Genomic DNA, 11,037 nt, shown 5'->3' with positions numbered 1-11,037 from the left:
CTCCTCTCACCCCTCCTTCTCAACTATCTATACTGGTTACCTCACGCATCTGCTATCCAGGTCCAGATATAGGACTTGATCTGAAACTTTGACAGCCTCTTTGACTTTGTAGTTGCTGGAGAGAATTCCGCAAGCAAATTGAACAGGGACATCTGCAATTGTTATAGAAGTTACAAGTAAGCTTATAGGCCCTAATCGGAAACAAAGGATGTTGCGCAATAAACAAGCAAAGCACTTTTATTTGAACTTTATTGCATTTTATTGGGTTAACAAGATGAATATAGTAAAAACAAATACAAAAAGACACATTAAAAAATCATCGTATAACCAGAAGGTTTTTTTTTATACAAGGCAACCGTCAATGCCAAAACAGCGGGTCCAACACTTTTGCACGATCCAGATTCCTGCAGCAGCCACGGCCGTTCCTGTCCGATATGTTTAAACAGATTCTGCCGCAGACTGTAAAATAAAGTGAGATTAGACAATAATACCTGCTCGATCACATAACGCAAAGCAGCAGAAACAGGTGACGTTTTCTGGCGAATCAGGGGTGAGATGTAACAGCCCAATTCATAAGAATAGGCTTGGCGTTAAGTGAAGTCATGTCCATTGGAGCTGCTCACAAATCTACATCACTGACTGTTTCACATACCCCACCACCCCCCCCCCCCCATTCTCTCTCCTAAAGCGTAAACTTCTACAACCCAGTCCATCGCAGGGAAAATCCCTCTTCTCCATTGAGCAGATCGACATGGAGCAGTGCGACAAGAAAGCGGCCTCCGTCATCCAGGAACCCACCATCCAGGCCAGGCCATGCTCCCTTCTCACTGCCGCCATCTTGAAGGAGATATGGGAGCCTCAGGACCCACACCACCGGGTTCAGGACCTGCTATCTGTCAGCCTTCAGACATCAGGTTCCGGAAGCAGAGTCAAAAACTACACTCGACGGAAAACTGAACTGATTCCTCATCCCATGGACTCACTTTTTAAAGAGGTATATAAATCACATTCTCAATTTATTATTGTTATTATTTTTTTCTCAGCTCAAGATGGTAAAACCAGAGGTGTGGACACAGCCAAGCACAGGCATTTCCCAGTTCTAGTTTAATTGTGTCCTTCTGAAGGGTGATATAGGGTGATAACCATTGTAGGTATTACTAACGGGACAATGTATACCCTGTTCATGCTCCAAAGTCTTTCTATTTCCTCTTTTAATTCACCATATTTCTGGTGTTATCCACTTGTTCATTTCTGTAAGTTATGTGTATTTGGAGTGGCTACTATGATGAAGTATGTTGTTCTTGCTTGTTTCAACCTTTGTTCATTTGTCCACTTACTAAATTACCTAATTATCATTATTTAGTTTTTTTTTGCATTTGCACAGTTTGTCTTCATTTCAACACGTGTTGTTTGTCAGTCTTTGTGTGTAGTATTTTTTTCTCAATGATTCTCTTGTACTTCCCTTGCTTTACTGCAGATTCCCACAAGAATAAATCTCGGGGTAGTATAAGGTCCCATACAGTATACGTAACTTTGATAACAAATTTTACCTTGAACAAAGTGTCTGGGGTGGATAACACCGTTTTTGGATCCCAATGCCCATCAACTTATTTTAAATTCTGCCCCTTTATGCAGATATTCCCTGTTAGAGAAAACGGCTACTGTAAGCAACATGTATTCTCTCTCTCTCTCTCTCTCTCTCTCTCTCTCTCTCTCTCCCTCTCTCTCCCTCTCTCTTCCCTCTCTCTCTCTCTCCCTCTCTCTCCCTCTCTCTCTCTCTCTCTCTCTCTCTCTCTCTCTCTCTCTCTCTCTCTCACTCTCGCTCTCTCTTCCTCTCTCTCTCTCTCTCACCCACAGACACATACATGGGTGAATGAAATAAATATAGATGTACATAGCAAACACGAGGAAATCTGCAGATGCTGGAAATTCAAACAACAACACACACAAAATTCTGGTGGAACACAGCAGGCCAGGCAGCATCTGTAAGGAAAAGCACTGTCGACGTTTCGGGCCGAGACTCTTCGTCAGGGCTAGTCTAGTCCTGCTGCGTTCCACCAGCATTTTGTGTGTGTTGAAAGATGTACAGATCTGTGTTTTATCCTCCTGCTAGAATCAGCACAGGCCCAGGCTTCTCCCGACGGAATGAAAGGTTTTCGACAAGTCCACCTTTAACCCCGCGGAATAAGAAATGAAAACTGCCCGCACTACTCCAGATGTTACGCGCTGCACAAGTCGAAGTGGTTGTGCCGCGGTCAGCACAACAGTCGCGCCCCGGATTCGATTCCGGCGGCTGCCTGTGAGGAGCTTTGCCTTCCACCCACGGCCGCCTGGGTTTCCTCCGCGTGCTTTGCTTTCACCCCACGTCCCAAAGACGTCAGGGGCAAGCGGGCTAATTGGTCACATGGGTGCCACTGGACAGCACGGGCTCGATGGGCCAGCAGGACTGGCTACTGTGTTGTACCTCAACGACGGATAACTGGACAGGTAAACCAAATAATAGAGAAGCCAGTAGAAAAATAGGCAGACAGATCGATAAATGTATAAATAGATAAATAGATCAATAAATGAATAAACAGATAAATAGATCAATAAATGAATAAACAGATAGGTCAACAAATTAAATGGATGGAAATGATCACGTGCTGAACAAAGTTCAGAGGTACAGAATACAAGGGCAGGGATGTGACATTGAGGCTCTCTAAATCACTGGTGAGAACACACTTGGAGTATTGTGTGCGGTTTTGGGCTCCTAATTTTAGGGTGGATGTACTGCCATTAGTGAGGGTTCGGGGTGATTCAGGAGAATGATTCCAGGAATGAAAGGGTTACCATACGAGGAACATAAGGGCTGTACTCCCTGGAGTTCAGGAGAATGAGAGGGGATCCCGTAAAAAAATTCCGAATGTTAAAAGTCCTGATGTGACAAAGTCATTTCCCATGGTAGGGGATTCTAGGACAAGAGGGCACGACTTCAGGATTGAAGGATGTCATTTTAGGACTAAGATGCGGAGAAATTACTTTAGTCAGAGGGTGGTAAATCAGTGGAATTTGTTGCCACGAGAGGCTGTGGAGGCCAAGTCATTGGGTGTATTTACGGCAGAGATAGGTTCATGATTAGCCAGGGCATCAAAGGCGATTGGGGTGAAAGCAGGGGAGTGGGGATGACTGGAAGAATTGGATCAGTCAATGATCGAATGGGGGGGCAGACTTGATGAGCCGAATGGCCCGCTTCTGCTCCTCTGTTTTATGATCTCATGGTCTTAAGTTGAAATCTCAAGGGAAATTTATTATCACAGTACGTATATGTCACCCCATACTTTGAGATTCATTTCCTCGCACACATTCAAAGAACTGAGAAGGACAATTGAAACTTGTAAAACTGCACAGACCAAGACTGATAAATGGCCTGCACACAAAATAAAATGAACCATTGAAAAACAGTACCAATAGCTTCCTCGCTGTATGACAAAGAGGACCTACATTCCATTGGCATCCCATATTACTTGCTGCGCCCCCAAAGCCAATAGCTGCCTAAAATCTGGCGTCGAAGTACAAGAAAAAAAATCTGGTCAAGTTCGGCAAGCCAGAATCATCCACAGACAGTGAAAATTACAACTGCTCCACGTTCCCATTTGTTTTCTATCAGTGAGACTTTGCCTGGAATCCTATGCTTTCCCATCAACACAAGGAACACTCACTGTCTCCACATCAGACTCCTGATGATCAGTCGAGGAGAATGAGCAACTGAGTTGGTCTGAGGAGAAACTCGACCCCAGGTTCACGTCCTTCATCTTGGGATTGGTGCTGAGGTTGGACATCAGGTCTTCCGAGCAGGAGTCAGTGAGACCAGTGCCGGAAAGTCTCAGGGTGTGAGAGAGGGAGAAGGAGAAGGAGGGAGGGACGAAGGAGGGGGAGGGATGAGAGAGAGGCTGGAGTCTCAGCGCAGTGCCGGCAAGTCTAAGGGAGCGGGAGAGGGCAAGGGCAAATGAGAGGGAGGGAGCAGGAGAGTGGAAGGGGAGAGGATGAGGAACAGGGATAGGGAGAGAGATGGAGTGAGAGAGAGAGGTAGTGAGAGAAAGGGCAAAAGAGATGGCAGAGCAAGCATGGCAGATGGAGAAAGAGAAATTATGTATATATGCAATTGTGAGTGAGAGAAAAAAACACAAATGTGGGTGAGAGTAAGAGGGTGTTGTAGAAGAAACATAATGTGTGTGTGTGTGTGTGAGAGAAGAGAGTGAGAGAGACAGAGAGTAGCAAGCAGGGTGGGGGTAGAAGAGGGCAGAGAGGGGAAGGGAAAAAGGGAGAGTCACAAATTAGAACAAGAGTTGCTCTTGCGAAGAGTCACAGCGTAACCCTTGTTACTTCACGTCTGAGTCCCCTCAATATCACATATTCCTGCACCTAGCATCAGTTTAGGTACACAGAATATATCAATGTACGTAAGTAATCGCATGCACCACTCAGATCATTGTACACCGTGTTTTATAGGACTGATTTCATGATTATATACAGCACTGTGCAACAGACGTGGGGGTGTATATAGATATAGCTAGGGTTCCAACCTTTTTGCACGGTACAATATTTGTCAAGGTGGAGAAGAGAGTGCGAGATGGTAAACGACGCAATCAAAGGATGTTGGGAATGGCGAGAGGGGAGCACCACGGGAGGGGTGCGGGACAGTTGGCATAGCAGTGCCAGGGTCAAGGGGTTGGTACGGGAGAAGATGCACTGAACCCTGAGATACCAGGCAAGGTTATTTGATTCCAGTCATCAGATTTATTGATCATTCCAGGATGTTTTCCGTTCCCTGTCGCTTCCAACTTTCAGCCCACAATGTAGGTCCGTATTAGATTCAGGTTTATCATCACTCACATGTGTCAGGATTGTTTTCTTTGCAGCAGGACAGTGTAATACATAAAATTGTTACAGTTGTGTGCAAAATCCTTGGGCACCCTTGCTATACATATGTCCATGAATCATGTTTTATGCCATCATGTTTCTTTATTCTGAATCGGCTCCGGAGTAACAATCATTTTGCTCCCCTTTATATTTGTTGCGGTAGGCAATCCTGAATCCTGACTCCAGAATCGCTTTCCGTTTTTAATGCAATGAGCTACTGCATTGGAAAATGTGTTGAAGCTGTGATCTTGAAAGGCCCGGGAAAGTCCGATGTCTCAAAGACTGGTACTCACCCCAGTTTCTCTATCTTGCAGTCTGGATGCATCAGCGCCTCGTTCAGCACTTTCACCCCGGAATCTCCCAGATTATTGTCATTCAGGTACAGTCCCGTCAACGTGTCGCTTGTGATGAGCGCAGAGGCGAGATCCTCCGCGCATGACAGTGTGAGACCATTGTTGTTCAGCCTGGGGATCAGAGAATCAGGTCCCAGAAACAAAATTGAAAATCTGATATACCAGTAAATCTGATGTAACACACTCCTTGGCCACTTTATTCGGTAGCTCCTGTTGTGTGAGATATTCACACCTGCGCTGTCTCCTGCCAATCACTCACTCCACGGCCACAGTCCCCTGGATCACCTTCCTACAGTACTCTGCTGTTTGGTCTGAACAACAATTCCTGACCATGCCTGCACGTTCTTTGTGCTTTGGGGTGCTGCCACATGATTGGCTAATTAGACATTTGCATTCACACCACCCAGCCGGTCAGTAGTTTAGTGAAATCAGCACCGGACCTTCAGGCCAATGGTCCCCAGTTCGAATCTGGCCGGCAGTTTGCCAGCTTTCCAGCCTTTAGCATCATAAAAACAGGCAAATGTGCCGCCCGACAATTAACAACAGCTACATACTTGTACCAAATAAAGTCCATTTACTGATTAGAGGCATCCACGAAGTGCCTCAGTATCCCCCACACTTTCTTACCGTAATTCCTGTATGTTACAGTCTGTGGTCTTCAGAGCTTCGGACAGCAGCTTCACTCCCGAATCTCCCAGATTATTGTCGCCCAGCGAGAGTGCAGTCAACGAGGGGTTAATGCCGAGAGCCGAGGCCAGATGCTCGGCTGCAGAGGCGGTGAGGCTGTTGTCATTCGGACTGGGGAACGGAGAAAGGAAAGAGGAATAGAAATCGGGTGAGCTTCGCACTGGAAGAAATGAATGTGACCAACCGTCCTGCATGTAATTGTAGTCTTGTGATACAGAACAGATCAGGATCATCTGTGTTCTCTTTAAGGACTTTATCCTGTCAATGGTGTGATGGTTCTGGGCCTCCTGTCACTGGAGTTCAGAAGAATGCAGCGTGGGGGCGGAATCTTATTTAAACCGATCTTATAACCATATAGCCATATAACAATTACAGCACGGATATAGGCCATCTCGGGCCTTCTAGTCCGAGCCAAACGCTTCCTCTCACCTAGTCCCACCGACCCACACCCAGCCCATAACCCTCCATTCCTTTCCTGTCCACATACCTATCCAATTTTATTTTAAATGACAATACTAAACCTGCCTCTACCACTTCTACTTGAAGCTCATTCCACACAGCTGCCACTCTCTGAGTAAAGAGATTCCCCCTCGTGTTACCCTTAAACTTTTGCCCCCTAACTCTCAACTCATGTCCTCTTGTTTGAATCTCCCCTACTCTCAATGGAAAAAGCCTATCCACGTCAACTCTATCTATCCCCCTCATAATTATAAATACCTCTATCGTCCCCCCCTCAACCTTCTTATAGGCATCCGTTAGTCTCATGAGATCATGGATTTGTGCCTTGGAAAGTTTTTTCCAGGGCGCAGGCCTGGACAGGGTTGTATGGGAAATTGGCAGTCGCCCAAGCTGCAAGTCTCCCCTCTCCACGCCACCGTTGTTGTCCAAGGGAAGGACACTAGGACCCACGCAGCTTGGCACCGGTGTCGTCACAGAGCAATGTGTGGTTAAGTGCCTTGCTCAAGGAGACAAACCCGCTGCCTCAGCTGACCTTCAGGTTACTAGTCCGATGCCTTGTCCGCTAGGCCACGCGCCAATGCTCAACCTTCTACGCTCCAAAGAATAACTAAGGTGCTGAAACCCAGGGAACATTCTAGTAAATCTCCTCTGTACCCTCTCTATTTTGTTGACATCTTTCCTTAATTCGGTGACCAGAACTGTACACAATACTACAAATTTGGCCTTACCAATGCCTTGTACAATTTTAAAACTACGTCCCAGCTCCTATACTCAATGCTCTGATTTATAAAGGCCTGCTTAGCAAACACATTCTTCACCACCCTATCCACATGAGATTCCACCTTCAGGGAACTATGCACTTTTAGTCCTAGATCACTCTGTTCTACTGCATTCTTCAATGCCCTACCATTTGCCATGTATGTCCTATTTGGATTAGTCCTACTGAAATGTAGCACCTCACACTTATCATCATTAAACTCCATCTGCCATCGTTCAGCCCACTCTTCTAACTGGCCTAAATCTCTCTGCAAACTTTGAAAACCTACTTCATTATCCACAACGCCACCTACCTTAGTATCATCTGCATACTTACTAATCCAATTTACCACCCCATCATCCAGATCATTAATGTACATTACAAACAACATTGGACCCAGTACAGATCCCTGAGGCACACCGCTAGTCACTGGCCTCCACCCTGACAAACAGTTATCCACCACTACTCTCTGGCAACTCCCATCCAGCCACTGTTGAATCCATTTTACTACTTCAATATTAATACCTAACGATTTAACCTTCCTAACTAAACTTCTGTGTGGAACCTTGTCAAAGGCCTTACTGAAGTCCATGTAGACAACATCCACTGCTTTACCTTCGTCAACTTTCCTAGTAACCTCTTCAAAAAATTCAATGAGATTTGTCAAACATGACCTTCCACGCAAAAATCCATGTTGACTGTTTCTAATCAAACCCCGTCTATCCAGATAATTACATATACCATCTTTAAGAATACTTTAAATTAATTTGCCCACCATTTACCATGTATAATAGAGGTGTTAATCACAGAATTGAGTTTAAGAGCCACAAGCTCTATGTTTCTCTGGACAGACCACTGCCACAGAGTTGTGTTCAGGTCTGTTCAACACATTTCTGGATGGATCTGGGAGATTTAGAGAGGGAATGCAGAGAATCTGTATTAGTGTAAGGGGGGGGGGGGGTTCTTCTTTTTCTTTGTTACTGCGTATGTTAATCAAAATGGCTTCTTTGTTAAAAGTAGGTCTGCTTCTTTGTTGTGAGAGAGTGCTGGAAGCTAGTTTGGATTAAAATTTACTGATAACGCGAATTGTATTCCTTTGTTAACCAATTGGGATTAATGTTGTTCTTTCTTCTGAGTCTGTGAACTATTGTTGGCGGGCTTTTGGGGAGATCGGTGTGAGCGGGTGAGAGAGGGAGGACGCGGTGCTGTAAACTGGTCGAGGAATGGACCCCAAGTGGGGGTCCAAGGCCAGGTGGTACCCCAAGGAGAGGAGACGAAGATAGATGTGCTTGGTTGACCACTTCGGTTGGTCCTGAGCTGTGAGTTGAGGAGTTCGCAGGGGATCGAATGTTGGCCAGAAGACTTCAGTTTGGCGGGGGCGAAGGCTGCTCCCCCTAGATGAGAATGAGCTGAGTGAGCCTGAGGCCACCCGGGGGGTTACATTAGGATGCTGTCTTGTTGGAGAGCATGTCTTAACAGGACAGGAAGAGTGAAATAGAGCCTTTTCCTCTGTTGGAGTGAGGGGGACTTGAAAGAGGTGTACAAGAAGCACAGATGGAGTTTGCAGCCAAGGGAATGGGTAACACATAGAGAAGTAACCTTGAAATGATTGGAGCTCAGATGGAGGAGGATACTAGAAGGTAAGTTATTTTTACACAGAGAGTGGTGGGTGTGTGGAATGCCCTGTCACGCTGGTGGGAGGGACAGTTGCCTTAAGGGATGTTAACAAACCATTGCAAAGGCAGACCGGTAAAAGAAAAGTGGAGGACTGTGCAGGAGGAAAGGGTTAGATTGATCCTGGGAGTGGGGTAAAAGTCCAGATCATCATCTGGGACCGAATGATCTGCACTGGGCTATGAAGTTCAATGTTCAGTGCAACACTTCCCCAAATAATACAGACCACCAGTCCGTGCTATGGAAACCTTACCTCACATACTCAAAAATATATTTTCCCTTCCTCAAGCCGTTTCTGTTTTCCGCCTTGACGAACGCGCTCCTTCGATTGCTTTCATATGCGTCGGTTACTCTCCTGTGAGAATCTCAGCTTGCTGTGTGAGTGAAGAAAAGGTTCTGCAGGCCCACAGCATGGATTCCAACGATCACATTCCTCGCAACGGGGAGCGGCTTTTCCTGTTGAAAAGTTTTGGAACCGGTTTTACAATCCACTCTCACTTCATCTCTGAACAGAAATTCCTTACAATCAATTTAAACGCATTTAACTTCTGTTGGTGAGAGGGATGGAACGGGGATGCGCCCAGTGGTCGCTTTATTGGGTGCTCCTGTTTATTAATGCAGTCACCTGATCAGCCAATCACGTTGCAGCAAATTATTGCATAAAAGCATGCTGATGACCTCACCGAGGACCTCAGCTGGTCTATACACACCGGCTGTGCAGTGAAAAAGGCACAAAGGCGCCTCTTTCACCTCAGACGGTTGAGGAAGTTTGGTATGGGCCCCTGAATCTTAAGAACTTTGTACAGGGACACAACTGAGAGCATCCTGACTGGCTGCATCACTGCCTGGTGTGGGAACTGGACATCTCTCAATCACAGGACTCTGCAGAGAGTGGTGTGAGCTTCCCATGCCTCTGGACATTTACAAGGACATGGTCGCCTGTCCTGTCCTCTCAGATTCCTCCTTCTTCACCCCCGTACCTTTCCCACATATGGTACCCCAGCTTCTCACTCCACCTCCCTCTCTCACCCACCGAGCTACACCCTCACGTGGCTTCACCTATCCCCTGCTAGTTTGCACTCCTTCACCTCCACACCGCCCCGCTTCAACCCCCACCAACGTCTTATCCCGGGCTCTTCCTTCCCAGTCTGCCTGAATGCTCGGCTGTGTATTCCCCTCCACCGATGCTGCCCAGCCTGCTGAATTCCTGCAGGGATTTGTAGGCGTGGGTTGGCATCGGCTTGCTGTTTTCCACACAGGGGGACAGACACGGGGAATTCCTGAACGGCGTTCCGGAGTGCAGGCTCCATTTGATAATGACTTTTGGTTTGACGCGGAAAAAATCGCGCAGTCAGTGGAGGTTTCACCGAATGGGGCTTCTTCCCCCTTCCCTGGAAGGGTGCAGATCCAAAACATCGACGGTTTGTCTCCTACCACAGAGGCTGTTAACCGACTGAGCTCCTCCAGCTCAAGCGTTTCCAACGTCGTTCTTGATGCTGTGGCCCAGAAACCGTCTCCGATCTGGAGTGTGATAACTACCCCACCCCCCCCCCCCACACCTCCAACTCGGGATTTTTCTGTCCCTGGGCTTATATCGGCTTGTGGCAGGGGCAGGCCGTAAGACATGGCAGCAAATTCAGCCATTCGGCCCCTCGACTCTGCTCTGCCCATCCATCCTGACGCTTTCATTGTCCCTCTCTATCCAGCCAGCATTCAGTCCTGCTGAAGACTGTCGACACAAAACGGACTGTCGGACTGTACTCTTCTCCCTTGATGCTGTCAGGCACTGTCACACGTCCCTACAACCATTCCCGCGGAGCAAAGGCGGCTACGCGGAGGTGGGGGGGGGGGGGTGCCCGGAATCCGCTCAGCGCTGAGGTTTCGGCACGGCGGACAATTCGACTGTCGCAGCCCCGATTCCCCCCACCCGGGACAGGTCAGAGAGCGAACGGGGTGGCGGTGGGGTGTGTGAGGAGGGGGGGGGGCGAACTGTCCTAAAAGTCGAACAAACGTAAGAGAGGAACGGCGTCAACCTTACCTCACGGCCGCCGCCGGGAGCTCCTGTCTCGGTTTCCGTTCCGGCTCCTTGTTATTCTCCGACAGCCTATCGCCTGCCGTCGCCAGGAGCAACCTGTGAATTTGATCCGGCCCTGTTTCTCCCGGGGCGCTGAGCTCCGCCCCCCAACCACCCCGGCAGAGGCTGGT

The 11,037-nt window shown here is 47.5% G+C and overlaps 1 long non-coding RNA gene across 1 annotated transcript; it reads right to left on the bottom strand.

Moving 5' to 3' along the window:
- Positions 1 to 261: 261 nt before the first annotated feature.
- Positions 262 to 10,943, bottom strand: LOC132387075 (uncharacterized). Its single transcript, XR_009509762.1, has 6 exons — positions 10,871 to 10,943; positions 9,086 to 9,288; positions 5,883 to 6,053; positions 5,196 to 5,366; positions 3,702 to 3,960; positions 262 to 459 (listed from the first exon to the last, which is right to left on the bottom strand). It is a non-coding gene; the product is annotated as an uncharacterized LOC132387075 (long non-coding RNA).
- Between the last annotated feature and the right edge of the window lie 94 nt (positions 10,944 to 11,037).

The sequence above is a fragment of the Hypanus sabinus genome, unplaced genomic scaffold, assembly GCF_030144855.1.
Source record: "Hypanus sabinus isolate sHypSab1 unplaced genomic scaffold, sHypSab1.hap1 scaffold_151, whole genome shotgun sequence".
Taxonomy (NCBI): domain Eukaryota; kingdom Metazoa; phylum Chordata; class Chondrichthyes; order Myliobatiformes; family Dasyatidae; genus Hypanus; species Hypanus sabinus.
This window is presented reverse-complemented; position numbering and strand designations above follow the sequence as displayed.